The sequence below is a fragment of the Tursiops truncatus genome, chromosome 17, assembly GCF_011762595.2.
Source record: "Tursiops truncatus isolate mTurTru1 chromosome 17, mTurTru1.mat.Y, whole genome shotgun sequence".
Taxonomy (NCBI): domain Eukaryota; kingdom Metazoa; phylum Chordata; class Mammalia; order Artiodactyla; family Delphinidae; genus Tursiops; species Tursiops truncatus.
In genome coordinates this window covers 8,178,344-8,191,161 of record NC_047050.1, presented here as the reverse complement: position 1 = coordinate 8,191,161, position 12,818 = coordinate 8,178,344, and the positions used below count along the sequence as shown (strand labels likewise).

The following is a 12,818-nucleotide window of genomic DNA, read 5'->3' as shown; positions in this document are numbered from 1 at the left end:
CAGGCTCCATTCCAAACCTTCTGGTTGAGAGGACAGTGAGATTTCTGTCCCAAGCAGCTGTTTCCTTTCCATAGAACAAACACATCACAACTTGTTAGGATTGCGGGCAGTGTACCGAAGCGAAGTAAAACTCTCTGTACTGAGGGATAAGACGTTTTGACTGAAAGGATAAACAGAAGGCCAGTTGGTTCTGGATGTGATGTCGGACTCCACGTTGAATGCACCAAGCTCTTCATAACTTCTTTTACTTTTCTTCTACCAAGTCCAGAGACCCTCTAAGAGCTCCCAGCTGTCATCAAATGTCTCTCAGGGCAGAGTAGCCAGTCTCTGGCACAAGGAAGTAGGTTAAGGGATTGACCAGGCTTTTTTGTACTTGTCGGGGTCTAGCTCAGGGGTCTCCAAACTTTTTGATAATGTATACTTATGTATAAATTGAATGCGTGGATAAAATCTACGAAGTTAGAAAATAGAAATTTTTCTTCCTATACATCAGTGGATCATCTTTTTTTTTTTTTTAACATCTTTATTGGAGTGTAATTGCTTTACAATGGTGTGTTGGTTTCTGCTTTATAACAAAGTGAATCAGCTAGACATATATCCCCATATCTCCTCCCTCTTGCGTCTCCCTCCCACCCTCCCTATCCCACCCCTCTAGGTGGTCACAAAGCTCCGAGCTGATCTCCCTGTGCTATGCGGCTGCTTCCTACTAGCTATCTGTTTTACATTTGGTAGTGTATATATGTCCATGCCACTCTCTCACTTCGTCCCAGCTTATCCTTCCCCCTCCCCGTGTCCTCAAGTCCATTCTCTACGTCTGCGTCTTTATTCCTGTCCTGCCCCAAGGTTCTTCAGAACCCTTTTTTTTTTTTTTTACATTCCGTATATATGTGTTAGCATACAGTATTTGTTTTTCTCTTTCTGACTGACTTCACTCCGTATGACAGACTCTAGGTCCATCCACCTCACTACAAATAACTCAATTTTGTTTCTTTTTATGGCTGAGCAGGTGGATCATCTTGTGCACCATCTTGGGGCTGCTAGTCTGTCCCCTTCTTAATGACAATTCGTGTGCTTCATCACTTTGAGGATGAAGATTGGTGGCCACTTGTTGGAAACGCTTTGCTTATCCGGAGAGCAAACAGCAGGGTCGTGTACTGGCAGCCATGGACGGCTCTGTGAGAGCTGAGTCCTCCACTTCCTGGAATTCTGTAGCTCTGCTGGCGTTCCAGCAGCTCTGCCTTCCTGTGCACAGGGGTCCAGACATTCCTGATGAGCAACTGATCATTCTGATGACTTTGAATAGAGGTCTACACCGTGGAATGACTTAGCCATCACCATTTGAAAGACAATTAAGAATCTCCTAGGAGGGACTTCCCTGGTGGCGCAGGGGTTAGGAATCCGCCTGCCAATGCAGGGAACACGGTTTGATCCCTGGTCCGGGAAGCTCCCACATGCCGCGGAGCAAATAAGCCCGTGGGGTATAGAAAATAAGTTAAACCTCATACCTGGTAAGCAGGCCAATTGTCCCTGGCTGGGAGAACTAAAGCAGAGGCAGGTGCTGTGAGGGGGAGCTGCATTTGACCCCTCGTCCGACTGGCGTGCAGGAAGCTGCCTGTTTTCCTGCACAGGCAGGCTCAGTTTAATCAGATCAACTCTCAGCACCTTAATGATGGTGTTGCTTTCTTTTCCTCCATAGCTTCTTTCTCCCACAGCTTTTCTCAATTGACTGTGGGCTGGTGACAGCGATGGTAAAGGTAGGAGCTGGTTCCATACATTGATCTGGAAACCTCAGACCCCATCCACTGCCCCAGCCAAGGAGGAGGCCATTGCTCCATCTCTCGAAAAACAATTCTGAGACCTGGAAGTTCACAATAACATCTTTGTTTGCTAAAGATGTCTCATTCTTGAAACTAACAGTAAATCAACTATACTTCAATTAAAAAAAAAGTCTCATTCTGTTCTCCATTTCATGTCATAAAAATATCCCAGGAGAAAAGAAAAAGAATGGAAAATATGAAAAATAAGTTTTCTGATAAATTCCAGATGAAGCTTGAGTACCCTGTTTTTCTTCATTGCCTTTTTTTTTTTTTTTTTTTTTTGGTGGTACGCGGCCTCTCACTGTTGTGGCCTCTCCCGTTGTGGAGCACAGGCTCCAGACGCGCAGGCTCAGCGGCCACGGCTCGTGGGCCCAGCCGCCCCGCGGCATGTGGGATCCTCCCGGACCGGGGCACGAACCCGTATCCCCTGCATCGACAGGCGGACTCTCAACCACTGCGCCACCAAGGAAGCCCCTTCATTGCCTTTTATAACCTATTTATTGTTTAAAGTCCCCTGCAGATCCCATTTCAGTCACGGGGCCTTTTTTGCCTAATTGCATGAACTCCCAGGTTAGGCATTTCTTTCTCAGAACTCCGTAGCATCTTGGGCACACCCTTATTTTCATACTTCTCACTCTTCTTTGTATCAGTTTATATATCTATCATTCCTACAAAACTGCGAGCCACCTTGGGGCAGAAACGCAGATTTATTTCTTTTTCTTCCCTGCACTCTCTCATTTTACATTATGTTATATTATTATTATTTTCTGGTGGCCTAGCACAGAATGCTCAGTGTTTGCTGATTGACTAGGTCCCCCCAGGGTTAAGTTACTAATCAGTTATTCAAAATTAGAAATTAAGTTTCCAGTAAGTTCCATGTTCAGAATGGCAATTACATTACTGGCATCATTAATCCCTCAAAGTATGTATTTGTGATCAAGGAGACATATTAGCTATGAGTAGCCAAAAGCAATTCTATTGCAATATTAATGGAGTACAGTTGACCCTTCAACATCGCGAGGGTTAGGGGCGTCAACCTTCCACGCAGTAGAAAATCTGGTATAATTTGTAGTTCGCCCTCCATATCCGAGGTTCGTCCAGATGGGCAGTTCCGAATTCGGGGGTTCAACCAACTCCAGTCCTGTAGCAGTTTAGTATTTACTATTGAAAAAAAGCCGAGAATAAGTGGTCCCTTGTAATTCAAACCTGTGCTGTTCAAGGGTTAACTGTATATCCTTTGCATTTTGTGAATGTTGCTGTAGCATGTAATTTGCCCCACAAAATAAATCTGACCAGGAGTTTCAAACAGAACTCAAAGGGGTTGAGAAGTCGACCCTGGGCTCAGCCAGCCTGCTCATGGTTAAGTAACACGCCACACTGCCAGACTTGCAGTACCCCGAATTCAAGGGCCACAGCAAAATGGCAAAATTGTTTGTCATAGCCTTGAAGCATCAGGGCCTTATTTACACACAAACTAAACCAAAATATTAATTCCAAAAATACACAAAAACTTCTGAATGTAAATCAGAAGGGCAAAAACCAAAGAGGAAGTAATAGGTATCTGTTATTAGTGGGGAATAAAAAAAGGTACAATTAAAGGAGAATAAAGAGTTGCAATTTAGAGACTATATATAATTCTGACAGAAAGGTCTAGAAAAGCCTAGGGAAATTTCAAACTTCCTAAACTAGGTCTTAACTCCTTCAGTGACATTCAAGGCCCTCTGAACAATAACTCAAACCCAGGTCTGAGCCTTAGTTCTGCACCCCCTTTTGTGTGGCCCAGTCTTGGCCACACTGGCCCCAGGGTTCCTCGCGCAAAGGGTTCGGCTGGCCCCGGAGCCACGCAGCCTGGCGGTGCTGGAGGAATTGGGACACCACTATCCCTGAGGACACTTGGGCTTTGCACAAGTAAGTTCCACTCCTCACGATACCACGATCGCCTCTCAGCACCATCCCCACCAGTAATTCATTCTTACAACCCCAGGCAGATGCCAGCTCAGGGCTTCCGTGAAAATTCCTCCTGATTCACCAAGTCCCCGTCAATCCTCCTTATCACAAAACCTCCACTGAGACCCCCAGCACGTGTGGTCGTTTGCTTTTCTAAATCTTCACAGTATTTCCACGGCTCTCATGGCACGTCTCATAGTATGTGTGTGCTCTTTAAATACGATTTTAAAATTAGACATAATTTGAAACATGTGTTTTGCCTTAATTACTGGTTTACCTATTCCCATCTCCACCAAACCATCACTTTCTCTGAGGGTAGCACTTTGTCTTTCCCTGCTTGTACCCCCAAGACCCAGTGTGGTATGAGCCACAGAGAACGCCGTGTCCCCTTTGCTAACAAGGGTGGGAGCGGGTGATGCACAGTGAGGGCCCTTCGGGGGCTGAGCCTTCCTGGACGCACAGCTGCTTCCTTCGGGGCCCACAATGTTGGCTGAGGTGCACGGAAACACGTGGCTCTGTTTTTCTTGGATAAGGACAGAGCCCGGACAGAGCTGCGCTCAGCCCTGGGGTCAGGCAGGCTTCTTCTCATTCCTCCCCCCAAAGGGCTATCATTCTGAGCAAAGTGGGAAAGACTTGGAAGAGGAAGGGAGAGTGGATGAGAGCGAGTGAGAACGAGGACACTGAAGGAGTGATGAGTGAGAGTGAGTGCGCGAGGGGGCGAGTCTGTGAAGGGGTGAGTGTGTGAGTGCGTGTGAGTGTGTGAAGGCGGTGCTAGTGTGTGAGGGGCAGCGTGTGAGTGTATGACGGGGTGTCTGTGCGAGGGTCTCCCCCTCGCACACGGGAGTGTGAGGGTGTGAGAGGGGTGTGAAGTGTGTGAGGGTGTGAAGGGATGTGTGAGAGGAGTGTGAGTGTGTGTGTGAGTGTGTGCGTGTGCGCGCGCGCGTGGGGCGGCCCCTGGGCGGCAGAGCGGCGGGAGGGCGCGGGGGGTGGGCCCCGGGGGCACCGCCTTCCCACCCGGACCGCGCCTGCGCCCCGCCCTCCTCGGCCCCGCCCCCTGTGCGCGCGGGACGCGGGCGCTGCTCCCTCCGTGGCTTCCGGCGAAAAGCGGCCCCCGAGGCCCTGGAGCTGCCCCGGGACCGGTGAGAACTGTTAAGTGTGCTTCTTTGAGGTTCGACCTCTCTGTCTCCGTCTGTGTCTCTGTCTCTGACTCCCCGGCTCCGGAAGGGCGGAGAGGCGGCCCGTTCCCTCCTGTCTCTGCAGGTGTCAGGTTGGGACACGGCGGTCACTGGGTGGCGCTGCTCTGGGATTCCAAGTCCAGCAAGCTCTGGAGCCTGAAAAGCACTTTTTTTCCCAATTCATTTTCTTTTCTCTTCCTCCGCCCCGCCCCCGTTTTCCTTTCTGCCTGACCCGCTTGATGTATGTCTCTATCTCCAAAATATATTCTTGGAGGCCTACATTTCTCTAATCCATCTATAAAAAATTAATGATTATCTGCTCCCCAGAACAACTTTTAGGATCTAGATCCAACAGCCTGGAGGGCAGGTGTAAGTCCTCGCACATCTGAAAGCTTTCAAAATCACTGCATTTACCATCTTACAAATAAAAGCACAGAGAACGGAGGAGAAAACAGTTCTTTGTGCCCACAAACAGCAGCTTTAAGGGTAAATCTGATGGGTTTAAGGGTAAATCTGATGGGGAGAGGTGGCGCAGGTGTGCAGAGTAGAAGCAGAGTGAAGGAGGCGGCTCTCGGGGAGGCCACGTGGCTTCTGAACCAAGAAATCATACAGTCAGCTTCGGAGAATCAGATCTATTTCTTTTCATAGCCGATACGTTTATATCGAGTAGAATTTCTCAAAGGAGCTAAATCTACTGGATATTAAAACATTTTTAAGCCTCAGTAGTTAAAACGGTGTGGTATTTATGCATGGAGAGACCCAAGTATATATGGCGTATGATGAAGTGGCAAGTATCATCAGAAGGGTGGAAATAAATGTGTCCATAAATTGTGTTGGAACCAGACAGCCTTCTAGGAAAACAACAGCAGAAACCCACACTGTGCAGTAGGATAAGCTGCAAAAATGTAAATGCAAAATAAGCCATGAAATTTTAGGAGAAAATCCAGAAACCACACAAAACTGATAAACACTATAATTTTAAAAATGCTCTTATCTAGCAAAACCAAAACAAAGCAAAAAATCCTGCAAGTAAAATTAAAAGATAACTGAAAGAAAACTATGGGAAATATTTGCAATTCATATGACAAAGAGCTAATCTCCCTAATGTAAATTGATAAAACCAACAACATAATAGAGGAAAAGGGAAAAGGCTATGAACAGAAAATTAACAGGAAAGGAAAGACAAATTCCACTTAAACATATGAAAAGATGCTCCACCTCAGTCATAGAGAAAGCAAATTAATATTTCACTGAGACAACATTTTTCATTCTGTCAGTCTGTCAAAAATCCAAAAGGTTGAAAATACATTCTGGCCTTGGCAAGGCCTTGGATAATAGGTGTTCTCATAATGACTGATGATAGTGGATATTGCAGTGCATCCCCCATGGAGGGATATTTCTGAATATTTACCCAAATTACAAGTGGATAATTTTTAATTTATACAAAACTCCTACTTCTGGGAATTTATCTTGCAGATATAATTGTACATGTGCAGAATACTGTATGTACAAACTTGTTCCTTGCTGCATTGGTTGTAATAGCAAAAGATTGGAATTAAACCAAATATCCACTAATAAAGAACTGTGTTTAGCAAACTGTCGTACATCCATATAATAGAATACTCTGAACATGTAAAAAGCAAATAAAAAGAAAGTTTTCTATGTGCTGATATGGAAAGATGTCCTTTCTATGAAATGATATGTTGAAATCCTCAAGACATATTGTTTAAATAATAAGGCAAGATGGGTAATACTGTACAGAGTATGGAATATTTGAATAAAAAGGGGAAAATAAGAATATATACTTCTATTTCTGTTACACAAAAAACAAAGACACAAGGAACTAAGAAAAGAAGTTACCCTTGTGGAAATGAAGGATAGGAATGAAGTAGAAACATTTGATGAATACCCCTTTATATTGTTTGATTTATATGCAGTGTGAATGGATTGCCTATTCAAAACATATATATTATGTGTCAGTCATATTGAAATATGTCTGATTTTGATAGTATCACTGAAACAGTCCTCTTAATGAAAACCAAAACAAAACTCAAAACTGCTTCTTACAAATTACTCTGTCTCCTCTTTTGTTTTCTGTTCCCGTTAGGGCTTTTAAGCCTGACATGTTTCTTCCTTTGACTTGGAGAAGAAGATAAATAACTGTGCTGATGAGTGGCCTGAGGATTTGAGGTGTTCTGTCAACAATATGGAGACCGCCGTTTGCCAATAACTCTAGATATCTGTCTCTGAGGCGTCAGCTTTTCTTAATGCACTGTTTTCCTCTATAGGTCACTGCTCTCAACCTGCTAACGACACCCAAGTAGATCTACAGCAGTCATGTTTCAGCCCAAGGGTGACTGAAGTAAAGGCAGTGTCTCTCATTGAGATGAATAGCTCCAGGATCCCAGGTATTTGCACTTACGTGCCTGAGCTGCTTTTCCTCAGTTATAAACAGTGGTTTATATATAGTGTGATTTTATAACGCTTCCATGCAAACTATAACAATTCCTCAATGCATCTATGTAGATAAAGAAAGTCTGTGACTTGCTGTAGGTGTACGAAACCCTGACAGTGTCCTGGTCTGGTGGGTCGATTTCTAGGTCTAGAGATGAGAGTCAGGTTCTGACATGGCGTGGGGCGCACCTGGAGGAGGTGAGGTGCGGAGTTGCAGGAAGGAGAAAGCTTCCACTTGCCTGTCTTCCCGATCCGATTTTTTTAAACTCTCCTAAAGGCCTTTGCACTTGCTGTGTCCTCTGCCTGGAAATTGCTGTCCCAGATCTTTGAATGACTTTCTTCTCTGTGTCATTTAGGTGCAAAGCTCCTCAGCCCTCCCGCACCAACCATTATTCTATCGCGTCCTCTGGTTTTACCTTCTTGATAGCACTAATCACTGTCTGAAATGGTCTTTTTTACTCACTTGTTTACTTTTTTATCATTTATTAACCCTCTTCTCCCCACCACCCAATAGACTGCAGATTCCAGAAGAGAAGGGGCCTGATCTGTCTTGCCCTCCCACATATTCTTGTGCTTAGAATGGGGTCTGACACATAATAAGACCTCCATAAATATTTGGTGAATGAATAAATGAAGGATTAGAGTCCACGTCTAATTGGGTTTTGTACATAAAACCTAGCAGATGAAATTAGCAAATTCTTATTCAGTGAATGAATAAATTCAAGTAAACTCTTCTGAGACATGGGCATGACCTTTTAAAACACTCAATCGGGCAAAGAAAATACTCTAGGTTGACCCTTACTTGTTTAGTCATCACTGTTTTTATCACACTTAGGACAATTACTGATATCTCAGAAATTCTGATTTAAAAAACCAGCTTTCTTCTATAATTTTAGTATTGGTTAAGAAGGCCCAAAGTGCACTGAAAAGCTGATTTAACTTAAAAGGCTTATTTGACTTTCAGAAGAGTTATTTGTTATACACATAATTTTTCTTGAGAATCAATGGAACTTGTGCTGAACTGAATTTAGTTTTCCTCCAATAACTGATTTAAAAATCAGTTGCACAGAATTCTTTGTCATCGACAATACAATATTTCTTTAGGTGCTTTATTCCAATTTCAAATGCCATTTTTATCAGTGTGAAGATAGATTTTTAAATTGTATAAACAACTAGAGTTAACTGATGTGTTGGTTTAGTAAATCCTAACCACAAGGCTACATTTATAATATTAATAGTCCTGGAGACATACCTAGTTACATTTAAAAATAAAATAATATCTGTGCTTTTTAATGAGGTTTAAATCCTTTTTTTGAAAAAGTATTTTCCTTCTGCAACATATGTCCTTTTCTAATGAGCTAAAATTACAGATAGTGAGCCAGGTTTTGGAAAGGAACACAAACATGTATTGGGTGTCTAGACATAGTTATGGGTATTCTTCATATGTTGGGAACCAATTAAATGTTCTCTGGAGTTTTCTGCCAACCACTGAGCCTTTGAGGCACAACTCTTGTGGGCTGTTTTGTGTGATGCAGTGTACATTGTGACGCGGAACCTTGGGAAACCAAATCCTTTTGATCTGGGTCCAGGATAAATCTTATTTTATTAAATTTATCACAAGTAATAATGATGTTCAATATACTGTAAAATCCTTGAAACTACAGAATCTTGTCTTTTGGAGAATTTTTGATTAAGATGATCTTATCTGGAGAGAATTATATGTCAAACTGCATGTAATCAGTCAGTTAATTAGGAGCTATCTTAGGTTCTCTTCCATTCTGAGGATTATATGTTAACTCTTTTAGCCTTCAATTTTATTTTAATGAACACATGCCTAAAAATCACATTTCAGATCAAAGGAGCTGAAACACAACTGATGACTAGTCTCTGTGTAGTGAATTACTGAAAAAAAGCGTTTTCTTGGAGCACAGAGAAGGGAAAGTAATGGGCCATGCACTTATTTTTTTATCATTATTTTCTTCTCTAAACTCATGGATCTGTTGTAACATATTGTTTTGGAAGATGGTTTGGAGTTCACGTGAGCAATGTATTCCATGGTTGAGATAGCTGAGTTGGGAGAAGTAACAGAAATTGAAGAGAAATTACTCTTTCCCCTCAGACACACAGAGCTATGAGTTAAAATTTGGACTCTTTATCTTACCTGTAAAGAGGACATAGGAGCTTTAATTCCATAGAGGGTTAGCCTGATAAAATGGACTTCCATACCTTACAGAGGGAAATGCCAATTGGTGGATCATGTCTGAAAGGCAATTTCTAATATGTACCGGGCACCTTGAAATATTTATAGCCTTTGACCCAAGAATTTCAAGGATTTGTAGACAGCAGTAGTTCTTAAATTGTGGTCTGCCGTGCTGCAGGGATCCTTGAGACCCTTTTAGGGGGACCACAAGTTCAAAATTATTTTCATAATCGTATTAAGATTATTTGCCTCTTTCACTCTGTTGCTGTTTGCACCAATGATGCAACAGGAATCAAGAGAGTGGCACCAAATTGTACTAGAACTCATGGTCTTCCACATTGCCAGCCCCAGGAGAAAAATGTGTGTCAGTTCCACTTAAGGGTATCCTTGGTAAAGTAGTAAAAACCAGTAACTTTATGAAGTCTCGACCCTTGAATACAAATGGTTTTAATGTTCCGTGTGAGAAATGGGCAGTACAGGTGGAGTACTTCTGCTGGGCACTGAGGCATAATGGTTGTCTTGAAGAAATGCCCTGTGTCATCGTTTGATTTGTGAACTGGCTTCTTTTTACATGGAACACCCTTTTTCGGTGAAAGAACAACTGAAAGGCAAACCACGGGTATTCAGATTTGGGGCTTCAGCAGACACTTTCTCCTAAATGAACAAAGCAATCCTGTCATTTCAAGGATAACAAGTGATAGTATTTTTAAGTCAGAAGAGTCAGGGCTAGAAGCAGGGCTAGGACAGTAATTAACACGGTAATATTTTTAGATGAATTAGTGCTTCTGTTCCCTGCCCCTGGAGAGTTCTTTGTGACATTCCAGCATACCCAGTTGGCGGCTCAAGCAGCAGCCATTTCCCCTTAGCGCGTGTTGAGCAGAGCCGCGATTGGGTCCCGGTGGCCAACCCCTAGATCGTGGTAACTGGCTGGTTTAAGGCACACATCATAGTGCATCCTACTCTGTTCGCCAGGGCTGGAGATTGAACTTGACATTGAATCTCCTGCCCTGCAAAAGATAGCTGTCCGGGTCTCTTTTGGGCAGGCTGAGCCCAGGGCCCTTCTGACAGGTCTCTGAAGGGATGAGTACCAGATGCCAAAGTTCTCGTTATCAGGTACAGTTAGCGCGTTAGTTCTTTCATCCTTATAAGGTAGGCAAGTAGCATAGACAAATGCCCTTACTGCAAATCCACCACCGTTTCCCTCTCTTTAATTAATTCATAACAACCTGACCTGTGTTCTTTGCTTCAAGTTTCCAGTTGATAGTTGCTGTTTTGAAAAATCCTGTTTTCTGAAATCTTTCTCATCTGCTGCCTCTTACAAGGTAGTCTAATTGTAATGGGCCTTTCACCTATTCAATAAAGACAAGGATTTCTCTTTTAATTAAAATCCCCCCTAGGCACTGAAATGAAAATATGATAAGGAGGTGTGTGTATCAAATACAATTCACTCTTTGAAAAAACATTAAAATTCCACTAATGAATCATTGCGGTAGATAAAAATCAACATATAAGGTCTTTGCTCTCAAGGAACTACAATCTAGGGAGGCCAAGAGAAAAGTAAACAGACTCTTAGGATACCCTGGGCCGGTGCTGAGATGGAAATGTGAACACTGGTTGGAGAGGGAACCCGAAGCTGATCAGTGGGCCAGGGCTGATTTTCTAGACAAGGAGCCTAGTCTTCAAGGCGCCCCCAAATCTGGTCCATGTTTATGCTCCAGTGTTTCCAGTAAGAACTCCTCACCCCAGGCAGGGCTCTGCTTACTCTCACAAACTCACCATGCTTTTTCCTGTTCCAAGGATCTTGCTTAGATATTTCCTATGTCTGGAATTCTCTTCCTACTCTCTCTGTAGCCATTTTTTTCCTATTGTTCGATGCCCGTTTCACTCGCTGAAGCCTTCTGGATCACACCAGCCTCCTTTCGAGAGGCAGTGTTTGTCATTTCCTCGGGAAGCCTCATATGGGTGCCCTTCCTACACGTTCCCATAGAATCCTCTGCTCATCTCTGCTTTGGTACTTACATATCCAGCTGCCAACATGAATCTCCACTTGGAAGGTTTCAAGCTTCCAGTGTACAAAACTGAACTTCTGAGCTCCCCGACCCCATCCCCGATCGGATTCACCTGAAGGCGTTGCCCTCTCCTCCATTCTCCTAGGTGTTAGCCCTCACCAAAACCCTGAATTCATCTTCGAATCCTCTCTGTTTCAAAACTCATACATCCAATTCTGGTGGCTCTAACTTAAAATATATCCAGAGTCTGGTTATCTTCCCACCACCTCTGTTGTTTTCACTCTGGTCTCAGCCACTAGAATAACCTCAAGCCTAAATGTTGCCAATCATCTCCCAACCTGTTTCCCTGCACGTGCTCTTGTGTTGTCAGTCTGTTCTTCACAAGCAGCCAGAGTGATCTGTTTAAATATTTGATTGCATCACTCTTCTGCTCAAAGACCTCCAGTTGTTCCTCATTTAACTAAGACTAGTCCTTCCAAGGCCCATAGGGCACCCAACCTCTCTGACCTCATCTCCTACAGCTGCTCTTAGTCACTTAACCTCAGAACTAGAGCTTTTTTGCTGTTCTGTGAATACCGCAGGCACTCCCACCTCAGGGCGCTGTCTTGCCCGCTCCCTCTGCCTGGAGCATCCTTCCCTCAGTAGCTGTATGGTTAACAGCCTCACCTCCTTCAAGTCTTAGCTCCAGTGTCACCTTCTTGATGAGGCCAATCACAAGGGCTCTAAATTGCACCCCATCTCATCTATGCCCCAGCAGTCTCAATCACTCTAATCTGTTTTCTCCATAGTATTTATTTTTTTATCATACTATATAATTTATCTACCCACTTATTGTCCTCCTCTCCCAACTAGAACGTTTGCTGTATCTGGGCGGAGAGTTTGGTCTTTTTAATTCATTGCTGTATCATGAGCACCCCTAGGATAGTATCTGTGATGGTATTTGCTGAATGAATAAATATAAGTTATATGTTAATTTGCATTACTTCCTCACTAGACTATAAATTCCTTGAACACACAGATTCTGAATTATTCAACATCCAACCCAGTACCTAGCATACTGCTAGTGCACAATCAATAATCGTGAGTGAACGAGTCTCTCTCCACTGAAATGCTGTTGTCTGCACTACCCATCTTGACATTTAATTATTGACTGCTCTAATGTCTCACTGAATCTTGTGTGTGAGCGTTCACCATTTGGTGAAACCTGCTTTTATTA

At 43.3% G+C, this 12,818-nt stretch overlaps 1 protein-coding gene across 16 annotated transcripts in view; it reads left to right on the top strand.

Moving 5' to 3' along the window:
• The window catches only part of ASPH (aspartate beta-hydroxylase), a 418,870-nt gene that overhangs the window by 254,067 nt on the left and 151,985 nt on the right, over positions 1-12,818 (top strand). For all 16 annotated transcript variants that reach the window (XR_012327192.1, XR_012327191.1, XR_012327194.1 and 13 more), the window contains exon 27: positions 7,228-7,347. The gene's annotated coding sequence lies outside the window, so the exon portion shown is untranslated. The remainder of the gene's footprint in view (positions 1-7,227; positions 7,348-12,818) is intronic.